The 12,083-nt window shown below is 28.2% G+C and overlaps 1 long non-coding RNA gene across 1 annotated transcript; it reads right to left on the minus strand.

Annotated features, from left to right (window-relative positions):
- Positions 1-622: 622 nt before the first annotated feature.
- LOC122498135 lies at positions 623-2,047 on the minus strand. Its single transcript, XR_006301197.1, has 2 exons — positions 1,647-2,047; positions 623-1,560 (listed from the first exon to the last, which is right to left on the minus strand). It is a non-coding gene; the product is annotated as an uncharacterized LOC122498135 (long non-coding RNA).
- Positions 2,048-12,083: the final 10,036 nt, after the last annotated feature.

Raw genomic sequence — 12,083 nt, forward strand, 5'->3', positions numbered from 1 at the left:
TTTATTTTTATATTTATGTATATTTTGCCCAAATAAATTTGTGTCATATATTACACATTATTGAAAGTTATATTTAAGTTATTATTGAACACTACTGTACTTATGGTTTAATAAATTTAATTTAATAAATAGATCCGATTCGTCTAAATATGATCATGATCCAAATCAAGAAGAAGTTCAAGCATTCGTCATTAAAGTGAATCTCAAACTACGTGCCGACGAACATCAAGAACGAGCGCCTTCTACAATAGTACAGGCTGAGTTTGAAAGTTTGTCAGAAGAAGTATTAAGCCAACTTCAAGAACGAAACAATATCACAAATTCACTTATGAGAGTTCATCGGCGAAATCTCTTCCATCCAATCCTAAATCTCTCATTGAGTTGCAAGAGATTTCAAAATCGTTTTGTATTACTTTCGTGACAGTATAACCTATCTGGTATATTAATAGTTTATATTATAATAAATGTCTGATTATTTGCATTCGCAAAATGCTTAAATTTTTCAGGAATTATCAGAGCTTCCTAGAGATTCATAGAAATTTCCCGAATTGACTAGACATTTCGCGAAATACCCTAATCGATTTAGGCAAATTGGAAAGTTAAAGATAGATGGCCATAAATATATAGTTATTCTGTTTTATTTTTTATATTTAAAATGAAAAAATAATTATAATATATCGAAAGTATTATTTGTTAAAAACACGTTGATGTACTATGACATTTCGAAATACAGAGCACGCTTTTATTTTTACATAAGCATTTTTTCGTTTTGCAGGACGTTAGACAATTGCATCGGAAAAATCCTTGGCCTGTTGTATTAGATTGCTGCGTTGCGATTGATCGCAAGGACAGTGTTTCAGTTTGTGGATAACTACTTCTTCTTGAATAAAATTGTTTTTGCATATTTCAAACGCGGACCTATATTGGCGACTAGTTTTTGGACTATTTAACTTTACTTCCATCATTATTTTTAAGATTTGTTACAAGTCAAAAATTGTCTAATAGTTTATTATTGCAAATGTTAAGAAGATTTTATTCACAATTATAATTATTATTTTCAACATTAAATTACGTTTCGATTTTTATTGACAAATGATAACTAATCAAAATACTTCAATTCTGATATGAATATAACATTTATTAACTTTCAAATCATCTAGCATAAATTTATATATATATAAGTGTCCGTCGCGAAATATTACATAAAATTAATCTCTAAAAACCATTCATACTTATTTTTACACACACTACATACAAATGTCCACAATACAATTATTTTAATTTTGACTAAAGTTGACTTTTATTTATAATTTTGTCAATTTAATTTCTCTAAATAAATCTCCAATATATTTTTGCATAAACTCACTTATTGCAGCCTGATTGATTTACTAACTGACAATATGGATGACACAATAATCCAACGTGGAGTCGTTCACCGACACTTCATCTGGTGGAATTAAGTATCCAATTGCTCGTAACCAACTCGATAGCATAAGAAAACGATTTGAAGGGATTGGGAAATCGTGTTCTCGCAACTTTTGATACGCAAAGAAAACCACACTGTAACAATTTCAAGCACATTTTTCAAATATAACATTGTTTCGATATAATTTATATTACACTTCCAATTGCACAATATAGCTTACCAATTTATGGTGTGGCTTTCTAGATTTATTTTGGTACCTCCGCTTTCAAAGCGTTGTCCTTATTATTAAAATTCGAATTTTATATTTAATTAATAGCAATTTTCAATTTTAGTCAACTGTAGTACGTCAAGATATTAAGTGATTGCCAGTGCCGATTACATTCAAATTTACTCTCTATGACAATCCCCACCTTTGACTTGTTTGTGGATCCACACATATAATTATCAACTCTCATTCGTCCATATCCCTCACTCTTATTTATTTTCTTATTTACTATCATATTGATATTGTTACAGATTTCATCATATTCTTCTTCTGCAATTATTTTATATTTACTCGAATTATTACTAACGACACAATATAAATATTCTTTCCGCTTATTCAAATTGTCGTTAGTCATCTTTATCACGAGAAGTCAAAAGAGACACTGAACTACAATCAACAATAACTACAAACTGCTGAATATATTTCTGTAACTATTTATTAATTCCATAATAAATTTCGCGAAACGCCCAGTCAATTTAGAATGTAACTCTAGATGAAACTATATGAAACTCTAGGAAGTTCGGATAATTCCTGATAGGAATTTCTTTCGCAAATTGTCTGAATTTAGGGTTTTGCCGGTAGCATATATATGATAATTGTAAAATAATTTTTTTTATAATTTACTCAAAGAATTGGAGTTGTTTATTACTATTCGTAATCAATGGATAATAGTAAATAATTTTTAATGTTGTAGTAAACGTAAACTATAAACATTATCAGTTAAAATAACATTGTGAAATGTTTAAATAGTTGTGGAATTTATCATTCGGTTCTAGCCATCTAGCAGATAGTTTGAGAATTAAAGGCAATTAAGGGAGGCGCCTACTTTATCGGGCAAAAAAAATTGATTTTTTAAAAGAAGTATTAACTTATACTACTGCTATCAGATAATACTTTTCTAAAATGTTATGTGTATGGACTTGGCATTACTGATTAGTTCCGTTTTCAGTATTACTAAACTTTTATTCGTTTAATTGGTTATACTGTTATTAGTTATGATATTTTTTATAACTTTAACTATATTTGTTTAAACCAAATTTAAGTAATCACATTTAAACAAGAATAATAATTTTCTAATCAGTGTTCTCAACCTATTGCTTTTTTTGTGTTCGTCACCAATATTTTCTTCATAGGCATTGATAAAGGTGTCACATTTCACATTTCCATAACTTTAAGGGGTAGTTTTAAAAATTTCAATTGGATCATGGCCGCTAAAGAAACTTGTGTTCATCATTTTTTTATCTTCTACAAATGTACCAAACATTTTTAGTCTAAAGAACATAGAGCTGCCCTCTGATTTCACAACGAAGAATGAAGATTTCACAACGGTCGATAATAATTTTACTCTTTCCACGTTTTACCTTATGACTTGCTGTCGCATGGTAAAATTGTATCTGCTTAACCCGTGTATGATAACAAGCATGCATTTTGCGCAGTTTCCAACAGATGGCCAATGAATCACACTTTTCAGATTTTGCTTGTTTCCGAATATAATATTTTCTTTCACTTTACTTCCTACCTTTTTTAATTTTAAGGGTATATCAATATGTTCGTGAATACAAATATTTCAAAACCTGGGATTTCCAATATTTGGAACAACTGTTTAAATATTTACTAAAAATTGTTAGTCTTCTTGTTGCTAACACTATCAGATATACAAATTCCTTCGTGTCTTTTACACTTATGTTTGCAACTTAAATTAATTTAAAGGGTTACCATCTTTCAATTAAAAATCTGTCTTCTCTAATTAATTAACTTAAGTTTTTATTTATTTATTTACTATCTTTAATAAATAATATTGTAATAAAAAAAAATTGAAATTTTTTTCCAAATTCATTACATATTTTTTCAGGGATTTGTTTGGATATATAGATGTAATTGATGGATTAAAAGAGCTTAAGACCAGCGAAAAGCAAATAGATAAATTCTCAATCAATCAGTAAAAGACTCAGTAGAAGACACGAAAAAAAGTGATTATTTAGGGAACATCTGTGTCACAAATATATGAAGAAATAAGTAAAATACACAAGCAATCATTGACAATAGCATTCAAAATTTTTTACTAAAATAGAATAAAAATTGTAGTATTTTAAGTTTGTTAAAAAACAAGAATGAATAATGATTAATAAAAGATTTGGGAAATAATGGGTAGTAATCTGAAGCAGTCAAGTCCAGCATATACAATCCCAAATGAGAAAATTAGTTTGCTGAAGTTGCATTTACAAAAATACAGTAAATTCAAATTTTTGGTGAATTCAAAAAGACATCGCGTATACAACTCGACTAAACTTTTCTTTCCTTTTCTTCGGACAAAGTTATAATGGCTGATGGAGGTTTGGGTAATATTGAAAAAAATGAATAAATATTAATAAAAATAGACTATTTTCTTCTCTAGTGTTATTTAAATCAGTTTCCATTTCTTTTTTCTGGATTTTTCTTTTCCCATTCTTTCCATTCTGGTATTTTTTCCATTTTTGACTTTGTTTCCTTAAAACAAATTTTCTCCAATCTTTTTTGCAATTTTTCCTCTTCTTCTTTGGCTTCTTTTGCTTTATTTTCCAATCTTTTACGTTTTCTTTCTTCCGCTTGCGCAATCTTCTCCTCTTTAGCACGAATTTTCATGTTTAAATCAGCTTGAGCTTCTGCAGATGTCAAGACAAATGAAGTTCTTGTACAAGTTCGTACTCCTTTTCTTTTAGGAGTATTTGGTACTGTTAAAACGCTAGCAACATCTACTGGATCATTTTAATTATTTAAATTAGAAGAATTGTCCTGGATAATTTATTCAGATAATGTGGAAATCTCTTCACAATTAGAATTTCGTTCAGCTTGGATGTCTTCAGTAATTACAATTACAATTTGTAAACTGAAGTTTATAAAAATTGATGATTTCAAAAAAAAATTTAGTTAAAATTAATTAGTTATTATTTACAACAATTTTTATACTTGAACATTTGTTTCGTTTTACATATGTAACTTATAACAAGTAACTCTTTAAATTAAATTATTGCTTCAATATTACAGTCATCAAAAATTCAGTTGAAGGAAGTGGCACTGTCTTTGAAGCTTTGACAAGAAATTTTTTAGTTTTCTCTGAATCCTTGTCATTTGAAATAATGTCAGTGTTCTCAAACTATTCTTTTGGTGGTAGTAACATTGCTTTTCCACCACTCGCCTTCACCATTTCTTTTAATTCTGTTTGAAAGAAACAACTGAAACATTTGGAGGAACAATAATGTTTAGTGTAATTACAACTGTATAACCATCCAACATCTTTCCATCTATAGTTTTCTTTAGACTCTCCTTTAAATTAAAATTTAATTTCGCCAGTCGGACTGGATCAAGACTGCTTTTAACGATTACGTGTTTATAACACTATTTTTATTTAGGAATTAGAAAAAATGATTATTTCCTTGGAGTAATAAGTTTAACTTGTTTGGCTACTAAACAAGGATATGTAGGCTAATTAGCTGTGAAGTTTTGGAGCCAGTCATCTAGTGAGCGAATCACGGTGACTTGTCATCACGGACTATCCAAAACCAATTAAAGTATAAATTAATTATATTTTTTTAGCACGCTTCCTCCAATATAGAAAAATTTATGGAATTGTTATAGAAGGTAACTAGCGACAACAGCCAATTGCGAAAGGATGGGCAAAAAACCATAATTGCAGAAAGTTTTGCTAAGAAAAGTGACAAGAATATAACAGATAACAAGTAGTCTAAGATCATCATAATATGTTGAATTTTGAAAAATGTAGATTGAAGCCACTAACAAGAATTGTTACCAGATAACGAAGCAGGGGGTTACGCGTAGGAAAATCCCACCGCTGCCACCATCAGCTTGTTACAAACCAGAATTTATTTATTATTGTTAAAATTGAGCTTCTGAAATGGCTCTAAATTCTAATTTGGGGAGGCACCAAATTGACAAGGTCTGAACGACCGCCTGTTTAATTTTGCGGAATCATTATCCTACTTTTAAAAGACACCTGCGATGCTTCGTTTAATTTAGTGTTTTAATTGTCTTGACTCTATTTCAGGAGTTTTAAAAAAAACAGATTTGGTATTTTACATTATAAAATTTATTTAAACCTTATGTCAAAACAGAATACAGAGAAATTAAAAAAACTTGCAAATTTTTGTGTCATAGGATATGGAATTAGTATAGAAATTAAATCGAATCGATACAGAATTACTACGTCTACCTTCTTAATCCTACCGACAGGGCACAATTTCTTTGAGACGGCGCTGGTACTACGCGTACGGACTCAAAAAGGATTTTAGGCGGTTTTCGACGCTCTTTCAGTCCAATTATTATTAATTTTCGTTAACATTCTTTTGGACATATCCAATCAGGATTAACTCAATGTTAACGCTGAAAACAGCCTTATTGACATCTTTGTATTGTATTATTCAATATAAAGAATTAATTTATGGTAGTGTAACGTTAAAAATAGTTTTTTCTATAATAAATAAAATTAAACTTTTATAATACAACTAACAAACTATGAATGAATAAAATACAGAATGTCATTAGGTTATCTATCTACTACTAGTAAATTTTCTTCATGTCCGAAGCCATGAAAAGAATCGCTGGAAAATAAAGTCAATGTTATAGATATTAAATTAAACAGAAGTCTTATTAAACGACTAAAAACTGACCAAAGTGGTTTACTTCAAGCCATCTGCGACATATGCTACACTTACGATAAGCTGACAACAAACGACGAACTGAAGTTATTCGATCCTACAGAACTTTGGACAAATTACTTGAATACATTTATCATGCTCAGCAACATATCTCCAACTCATTCTGAGAAAATAATCTTCTAGAGAAGGAAAAAGGCATTTTTCTACTCTGCCTGTTAAATTGTGTAGAATTCTAGATAAACATTATCGAGATCATAGAAAAAAATATTTATGTAAAGCCACTATCAATGGACCTAAGAAAATTATTACTTCACCTCTTGGATGAAAGCAGTTATACGTCAAATAATAAATGAAAATGTAATTGCTATTAACGATAACAGAAATTTTGATAAAATTTTCACAAAACAGATACACTTTTTTCCATAATTTTGGTATTTTTTTCTTTATTGTTTCTCCACTCAAAATATTGTTCCTTGGAGGGCTCATTAGCCCTAGGAACCGTTTAAATAAATAAATTAGGTGAAAAAGTTCTTCTCGAATTTTTTTAGAGTTGTAGGATTTTTCGTTTACAAATGGTTGAATTATTTCATAATAAAATTTAATTTCTTGTGATTGATTGTTTAATATTAAATTATGAATAATATGTTATTTATAAAAATAATTATAAAGTAATTACATTATAATCATAGAGTTTGGAAATAAGTAGTAAATGATTACTAAAAAATAAATGTGCTATAAGAAAGGAAAATGAAAAGTAGAACGACCCTCTGTCCCTTAAGAAGAAAATACTATTAGTGTATGTATATCATTGGTGTTTTAATATATATGAGTAATAATTAATAATTATTTAATGACTATTATTCTTATTCATTAATTATAATTATTCTAATTAAATTATAATTAATGAATAAGAATAATAGTCATTAAATAATTATTAAATATCATATTTAAGATAAAGGAATCGAAATATTAGGCAGTTATAGTGGATTCAATATTGTTTAAATAACCACGTTTACGAACGGTTTTTTTCTTTCTCGAAATTAAAAGTGACAATGGCAAATCTCTAAGTTGTGAAATTTTAAATTTACTTTTGAATCATGACATAAACAGCCAATTGTCTTAGACAATCCTATGATAATGGAAGTAATATTTATAAATTATCTGTTTATGTCCCCTGTTTTGTGGCCATTCAATAAATTTGTTTGGGAACTATATTGTTGATAAATGCATTCATTTTAAAAATTATTTTTAACTTTTCACAACGTTTATATATGTTTTTTGGTGTATCCACGCATAAGTGGATGCGTTAAGAGAACAAAATGCAAAATTTAAAAACTTATCAGAAACTTGTTGGTCAAAAAGAGCTGATGCTTTAAAACATTTGGTACGAAATTTTGATAGTATTTGTAACGCATTGTTTGAAATAGCTGACAAGTTCAACCAAGTTCAATTGTTAGTGCCCTTGTACAATTTCAGAATGCCGCCTAAGAGGAAATTAGATCCTCTGCCAGAAAATGCCATTACTAGAAAGAAATTTTCCAAAAAGATAAACATTTCTGTACCCGTAAAAACCATTCATTCCAAGAGTTTTCGAAAGGGTAGAAACTTTTCTCGTCCTGACTCTATTGAATTTGAAGAGTATGGAAACTTTATCTGTGCCAACGTCATTCAATCTGCTTGTGATTCTTGTGAATCTTATTTGGAAAGTAATGTAGATGAAAATGTTAATGAATCTGAGCTTCATCTTTCAAAGATGCTCTCTAAATTTGAATTAGTAAAAATGTTTACTAATTTGAATTAGTGACTGACTTTTTGCTTTTGAAATAGTAAACTTCACTAATAAATAGTAACTTTTACTAATTTATTAGTAAAATTTACTAATTCAAAAGCAAAAAGTCAGTCACTAATTCAAATTAGTAAACATTTTTACTAATTCACATTTAGAGAGTGGATGATGAATTTGATTTCTCACTAAATGCCTAATCTTATGATAATGTTCACGAAAATTACAACAGTTAACAGAAGAGATTGAAATCTAATCTTTTAAAAATTCAACGTATTCAATTCAAACTCATTAGTCAGAGGTATTTAGATTCATTGATCACAAATTCGATGTCAGCAGTTTATTCAAAATTTGATGAGCAAGAAAATTTTTGACAAATCATTTAAACGTTTTTTTTACTAATTAATTTTAACCCTTTAAGAACGGGAAGGACACAATTTTTTACATTTTAATTGCAAAATAATGAAATTAGAAAAATATGTATGTTTCAAAATGGGAAGACATTTTTTAAAATAAATTTATTGTTTTATCGACGAATTATAAATTTTTAAAAAAATTTTGTCAATTGGCATCCGAATAATTTTGGGGTGATGCCTTGCTGTTTAATTGAAGGAAAGGACCTGTTGGGAAAGCAGAAACTTCCCATCACTAAACAAGTGAGTAACTTCCACTATACCTATAACATAATGAAAAGAATTTTCTCATCAAGATTTCTTCATCTGATTGGAGAGCGAGCACGAAGAAGAATATTTCTTAAATTATAAACATATTTCGAGAAACATAGAAGTAAAAGACATAATTTATTATATATTTAAAAATACACTTATTTTATAAAATGTTCCCTATGTCTTTCAAATTAGTGATTCTAAGAGTTTTTTAAATCTTCGTAATAAAGCAAAACCATGTTGACAAAATTTTGTCATACAGAAAAATTGGAATGTGTTTTGCACTTTGGAAAGAAAATATTCCGTGATTTAAAAGAAGTAAAACAACTTTAGCGGAATTTAAAAAAAATTATAAAAAAACCAAGAGGTTTTAAATGAAAGCAGAAGAGTTGAAAAAAGAAACCGACGAGAAAAGTGATACACAAAGTCAAAAGGAAATGGATATCTATAGATAAACATGCTAAATCGGATCCAGTTCAAAAACGACAGAATTAGCTAAAAAACTGATGAAAAAATGTCGTTAAATAATAACTTAGCTATTCAGCGAGATACTCAAATTCTCTAAAAATGATAAAAAACAAAATTTTATAAAAATATTTTCATATTTTCTAGACATACGCTGTCCTATAGCATGAGAAGTGATACTCTGAATGGTGTTAATACTTTTCAAGCTGTAGCGTATGTATAAAAAGATATTAAGCACCCACCGGCTTTGAGTAAACAAGTGCGAAAATACGTCAAACATGTATACAAACGACTTACAGAAGGATAATCTTTTAACTCGAGTATCGGTTCTAAATACCCAAATAACAATTAATGTTACAACTAGATGCTCTAGGATATTATGTACCAGCATAATATCTATTGAAAATAAGCACCACTAATTTTACGTTGACATTTTCCATTTACAGGAAGATAAGCTAATTAATTTCTCTTATTCCACCTAAAACAGAGGGATTTCGGTGCGGATAATTCTAATATAATATAATTAATACTATGTCATTATTAACATTAATTTTATTTTTAAAAATGTATTATTCATATTAATCTAGAATATAATAATTTATAAAATTATTTAAAATTGATTATGTTTACAATTTTTGCATATAGGTGGATTATATATAACAGGTTTTAGTTTTCATTTTATGACACAAATTGAAATTATCTTTCCTGAGTTTATAGCATGCTTAAAATAATTTTGTTCTAAATGATTAAAATAAAGTAGTTCTTTGACACACTTTAAATTATCATTATAAAATGTTGGATTTGAGAGTTTAATAGCTCTGTCTACTAAATTTTTAACGATGGCTATACCTTCTGCTGAACAGGATGACAAGAAATGTAATTTTATTATTATTATTGATCATTATATATGTATCATATTTGAAGCAAAATTTATAAATAATAAAAGCCAAAATTTTGGGATACATATGTAATTTTTTTAGCACAATAGACATGTTGGGAAAGCAGAAAGTTTCCATCGCTAATAATAATAAGCGACTAACTTCCACTAATTGATTGAAATTGAAAAAAAACTAATTAAAATCAATATCCAATATTTATAAACTTTAATTAAATTCACAAATAATCAGTAAATAACTTTAATAACACACTATAACCGGTAAAATGTACACGGTCTGCATCGATTTCCACGAAAAAACACAAACGTATTGACAGACGCTTACACATACTAGAGTAGATCAAGGAGTAGAGATTTTCCTCTTGCAATGCTTGTTATCGTTATAAGGAGATTTTTGATTTCAGAGTTTCTCGTTATGTTGAGATTCGAGTGTAGTCAAGTAACTGATTATTTGAAACAATTTTTCATTCTAAAATTGAAAGTCGATATTTTGAATTCAATTGAACTTTTTCTTCATAATAAATTGTATGATATTAATAAATTTTATTTTTGACTAAGAGAATACATTTTTAGTTATAAAATTCTGAATTCGTATTTTTTTAAACCAATCATAATATAATTTAGAACAAAATAAACGACACATTTGCTGCAGATTATTACAGTATATCCTAATGGACGTCATATAGTCATATCCGAAAATTCGAAGATTCCTAGATTGTCCTCAAGATATTCATGAACATCTCTGCAGAGACGTCCGTAGATATTATTATTTTTGGGTCAATTTACCCCCGTAGAAGAGGTTTTTAGATGTTTTTGTTGTCTAGCTTTTTAGATAAAGAATCGAATGGTTTTTAGTTTTTTAAAATCCATATTTGGTAGATTTCGAGAAAAGTGTGTATCTGTTATCAAAAATATGTTTTCGAGAGAAATTCTAAACAAAACGTTTTGCAGCAGTAAATTTATATTACTAAGGAACATTTTTAGACTAACAAAATAAAATCGATTTTTTTAAAATCCCTTTACCAGAAAGTTCCCTTAAATGAATAATATCAGCATTTTTCCATAAACAAAAGTTCTTGCAAATTGGATTTTTTAAATCCTAAAAATCGGTTATTGGATGACTAGGTATAAGAACCAATATTGCATTACTTTAAATAATTTTGATTTCAAGTGGTATTTGCGAAAAACTGTAAAAAGTTGTCGTCGAAAGTATTTCTCGATACAATCCAAAAAGGTTTTTTAATCCGTTAAGAATAAAATGTATGATAGGTTGTTGGAGCTTAAAATAGATAGTTTACCTTTATTCGTGTATTAAAACTCTCGATGTCTGAGTATCTCACATTTTTCTGCAAACAGGTATTGTTTTGTGTTTGCCATATTCCCTTTAGAAAATGCTCAAAGCCATTGTATATTTCAATGGATCGCGATAATTCACTGAAATGTAACCTGTGGATTAAGCGGGAACTAACATATATGAAAAGGAATATCCGGAACGTTGGGCATTCCATTTTCACGCATTCTTCTTTTTAGCATTCCCTTGCTTTTTCAATTCTGATAGCTTTTTTTTTATTGTATCAATCTTTTATTCGATTTCTGGAAACGACCTCTTTTTTATGAATATCAACATTTATTGCTTTAAAAAATTAATTGTCACTTCACATTTCCATTTCAATGTTTAAGATGGGAATACTCTGGTAACAAATGTTATATATAGTGTTTTAAAATTTATTTTTATGTATAAGTTTTATTTTAACAAAATTCATTATAAATGTTAATTGATTGTTAATTATGTCTATCAAGCTAGCAACAAGCATAAGTGCTTGAAATAATGAAGACAGTTATGCGCAGTCGGAGAGGAAGTGTTGCAAAATATTAGTTAAAATATCAATATAGAAATTATTCAATACCAACTTCATAAAAAATTAAACAATA

Source organism: Leptopilina heterotoma, unplaced genomic scaffold, assembly GCF_015476425.1.
Source record: "Leptopilina heterotoma isolate Lh14 unplaced genomic scaffold, ASM1547642v1 Lhet_142, whole genome shotgun sequence".
NCBI lineage: Eukaryota > Metazoa > Arthropoda > Insecta > Hymenoptera > Figitidae > Leptopilina > Leptopilina heterotoma.